Source organism: Lolium rigidum, chromosome 6 (genome assembly GCF_022539505.1).
Source record: "Lolium rigidum isolate FL_2022 chromosome 6, APGP_CSIRO_Lrig_0.1, whole genome shotgun sequence".
Taxonomy (NCBI): domain Eukaryota; kingdom Viridiplantae; phylum Streptophyta; class Magnoliopsida; order Poales; family Poaceae; genus Lolium; species Lolium rigidum.
Window position 1 is genome coordinate 94,237,375 of NC_061513.1, and position 4,827 is coordinate 94,242,201.

Here is a 4,827-nt window from a genome sequence, read left to right on the forward strand (position 1 = left end):
CTTTATAAAGGTTTGCAGCAACTTGAGAATCAAGGCCATATGTAGCACTCATATTACGAAATGTATCGGTATCCATAAAAGCTTCAATGCATTTATAATCATAAATTATACACGATTCTCTATCTTTGTCGTTCTCCCATCCTTCGGTATTTTCTTGGATCCGATCAAGAAGGTCCCTTTTAAACTCTTCTTTGTTGCGTGTAAATGATCCGAGAACAAGAAGTATCCAGCAAGGTCTTGTCTTGAAAAGAAAGTCTTGCATAGAAATTATCAATAATAATATTACCAGGAAGCTCATGAATGGGGCATTTGAGCATTAAAGACTTCAATCTCCCCAAGCTTGGGCAATACTCTCTCCATCATGAGGCCAGAAATTATATATGCGGTTCCGATCTTTGTGAATTTCACTTGGAGGATAAAATTTGGAATAAAATAAAGGCACAATGTCCTCCCAATCAAGAGAATCACCATTCTTCAGCAATTTATACCAATGCGCCGCTTTACCAGACAACGATATAGAGAATAGCTTCTTCCTAACTTCATTCATAGCAATACCTGCACATTTGAATAACCCGCATAATTCATGCAAAAACAATAAATGATCACCAGGATGGACAGTTCCATCCCCTTCATAGCGGTTATCCATAACATGTTCAATAATTTTCGTAGGTATTTTATATGGTATCACTTCCTCACCTGGCGCCTCATCCACTACCGTTGCGGTAGTAGTAGATTTCCCAAATAGAAATTGAAGAGAAGATCTCTCCATAATGACTTATAGCAGCAGGCAGAAATAAAATCAGCACAAACGATAAAGGTTTTCCTTACCAATTCCACTTACCAATAGCGCTTCACTCCCCGGCAACGGCGCCGGAAAATAGTCTTGATGACCCACAAGTATAGGGGGTGTATCGTAGTATCTTCGATAAGTAAGAATGTCGATCCCAACGAGGAGCGAGAAGGTGTTGACAAGCGGTTTCGATGAAGGTTTCACTGTAAATGCTCACGAGACAAGTATTCGGAGGGTTTTGATGTAACGGATGAATATAAGTACGAGTAGGTAAAATGCGAGAGAAATAATTGCAGCGAGTGGCCCAATCCTTTTTAGCACAAAGGACAAGCCGGTTTGTTTACTTATAATGACCAAACGTTCTCGAGGACACACGGGATTTTAGTCTAGTGCTTTCGCTACATACGGCTGATTAATCTTCATTGTTTTGATAAGTGTTGTGTGGGTGAACCTGTGCTAATGTACCGCCCTTCCTAGGACTAATACATACTTGTGATTATACCCCTTGCAAGCATCCGCAACTACAAGAAAGTAATTAAGATAAATCTAACCACAGCCTTAAACTGCGAGATCCTGCGATCCCTCCTCGCATCGATATACCAACGGGGGTTTAGGTTTACGTCACTCCGGCAACCCCGCAATTAGCAAACGAGTACAAGATGCATTCCCCTAGGCCCATAAATGGTGAAGTGTCGTGTAGTCGACGTTCACACGACACCACTAGAAGAATAACACCACAACTTAAATATCATAACATTGAATATTACTCAACCATAGTTCACTACTAACATTTAGACTTCACCCATGTCCTCAAGAACTAAACGAACTACTCACGAGACATCATATGGAACATGATCAGAGGTGATATGATGATGAATAACAATCTGAACATAGACCTTGGTTCAATGGTTTCACCCAATAGCATAAACAACAAGTATGAAATCGATACGGGAGAGTTTCCCCTATCAAACAATCAAGATCAAACCCAAATTGCTACGGCGGTGACGAGGTGCTGCGGAGGAGATGGCGGTGATGATGGTGGAGATGATGATGATGGTGATGGAGATGATGTCCAGCTCGATGGCGGTGACGATGGCGTCGATTTCCCCCTCCGGGAGGGAATTTCCCGGCGGATTCCTGCCCGCCGGAGAGCTCTTTTCTCTCCGGTGTTCTCCGCCCCGCGAGGCGGCTGTAACCCTCTCGTGAGGATTTCTCTCGTGGCTTAGGTCTTCGGGACGAAGGGTTTCGCGAAGAAAAGGAGGCGAAAGGGGTCGTGGGGCCCCCACACCACATGGCGGCGCGGCTAGGCCATGGGCCGCGCCGCCCTATGGTGTGGGCCCACCCCGGGTCCTCCTGGCTCCTCCTTCCGGCTTCCTTCGTCATCCGGAAAAATAGGATTTTCTGGTAACACTTCCTTCCACAGTTGATCTTCCGAAATATTGCATTCCGACGGTGCTTTTTCCAGCAGAATCCTGGCTCCGGTGCTCAATTTCCAAATAATCATGAAACATGCAAAATAGATGAAATAACATAAGTATTGTGTCCCAATATGAAATATATCAATGAATAACAGCAAATTATGATATAAAATAGTGATGCAAATTGGACGTATCAACAACCGGGACTAAAGATGTCGGCAGGATAAGAACGCATGGGTGGACGCACTGCTCGATGAGATAAAGCATGTAGCGCATGACGCCCTGTCGAAGGAACAAGACAAAGTAGAAGAGGTGCCATGCCTATAAAAGGAGCATCGATACGCCTTGCCAAGCAGATCAACAAGCCAAGCAGAGTTTCATTCCCATGGATGAAGGGAAGGGTTGGGAAATCTCCCGTGGCGCAGCTTCTCGAAGATGTCGTTGGTGCACACGCCCTACGACATCTTCGGAAGCTGCTCCTCGGAATTTTTCCCTGCAAGCCCCTAAATGACTACATCTCATCTAACAGTGTTGGGGAAAGGGTTGGGAAATCTCCCGTGGCGCAGTTTCTCGAAGATGTCGTTGGTGCACACGCCCTACGGCATCTTCAGAAACTGCGCCTTGGAATTTTTTCCTGCAAGCCCCTGAACGACTACATCTCATCTAACAGTGTTGGGGAAAGGGTTGGGAAATCTCCCGTGGCGCATCTCCACTTTTCATATCTTACATACAGTTAAATGATTACACAAAAATAAATGGGAAATTGATTGCCATGTTGATATACTCATTTGTGCCATGGAGCATCTTCATCATTTAATCTTCTTCGGCCTTAAGCATGGAGCATCTTCATCATTTAACTTGATGCTTGGATCAATGTTCACTCTGAAGGGTGGAATTTCATCAAACTTATTATAATCTTCCGACATGTCTGTCTTGTCCTCCACTCCCACGATGTTTCTTTTTCCGGAAAAGAACTATGTGGCGCTTTGGCTCATCGTTTGATGTATTTGTTTCCTTATGTTTCCTTTTTCTTGGTTTGCTAGACATATCCTTCACATAGAAAACCTGGGCCACATCCTTGGCTAGGACGAATGGTTCGTCTCTATACCCAAGATTGTTGAGATCCACTCGTTGTCATTCCATACAACTTGTCTACCCGAACCCCGCCTCCTGTTTTGTTGACCCATTTGCACCTAAACAAAGGGACCTTAAAAGAAGGTCCATACTCAAGTTCCCGGATATCCTCTATGTAACCATAATATGTGTCATTTGGGCCTTCATTCATTATTGCATCAAAGCGGACACCATCTGTTTTGGTTGGTGCTCTTTCTATCTTGGGCGATCGTGTAAAATGTATTCCCATTTATCTCGTACCCTTGGAAAGTCACTACGGTCGAAGATGGTGTCCGGGCCAGCAAGTACAGACTGATCTTCAATATCTTCGTTATTCGGGAGATGTTTTTGCAACCAACCGCCGAAAGTCGACATGTGTTCACGTCTAATCCAATCGTTCGACTGCCCGGGTTATGGGAGCGTAGAAAGTTCTTGTGCTCACCGATATACGGAGCCACCATGGTGGAACTTTGTAGAACTGTGTAGTGTGCTTGAGTCAAAGAAATCCCGTCCCTACATATCATTGATTTCCTTCCTAGCGTGCCTTTTCCACTTAGTCTCCCTTCATGCCGCGATTCGGGAACACCAATCGGCTTAAGGTCGGGAATAAAGTCAACACGAGAATTCAATGACCTCCTCCGTTCCATAGCCCTTGGAGATGCTTCCTTCTGGCCTAGCACGGTTATGAACATATTTCTTCAAGACTCCCATGAACCTCTCGAAGGGGAACATATTGTGTAGAAACACGGGACCGAGAATGGAAATCTCATCGACCGGGTGAACGAGGAGATGTGTCATAATATTGAAGAAGGATGGTGGGAACACCAGCTCAAAACTAACGAGACATTGGACCACATCATTCCGCAACCTCGGTAGAATTTCTGGGTTTATTACCTTCCGAGAAATTGCATTGAGGAATGCACATAGCTTCACAATGGGCGATCGAACATTTTCCGGTAGAAGCCCCTCAATGCAATCGGAAGCAAGCTGTGTCATTATTACGTGACGGTCATGAGACTTCGGGTTCGGAATGTTTTCTTCTCCATATTTATTATTCCCTTTATATTGGAGGAGAAGCCAGACGGGACCTTGATACTGCTAAGACATTCAAAAAATATTTCCTTCTCTGCTTTTGTAAGAGCGTAGGTGGATAAATGACGTCCTTTAACTCTCTCATGCAGATTTTTGGGGTCTTTCCAACGTTGCTGGTCCTCCCGTGCTTCTGGTGTATCTTTTGTCTTCCCGTACACGCCCAGAAAGCCTAGCAGGTTCACGCAAAGATTCTTCGTCACGTGCATCACATCGATTGAAGAGCGGACTTCTAAGACTTTCCAATATTCTAGCTCCCAAAAAATAGATTTCTTCTTCCACATGGGCGCGTGTCCGGCAGCGTCATTCGGAACGGACCGTCCGCCGGGACCCTTTCCAAATATTACATCTAGATCCTTGACCATACCAAATATATCAACACCATCACGATGGGGAGGCTTCCTCCGGTGATCAGCC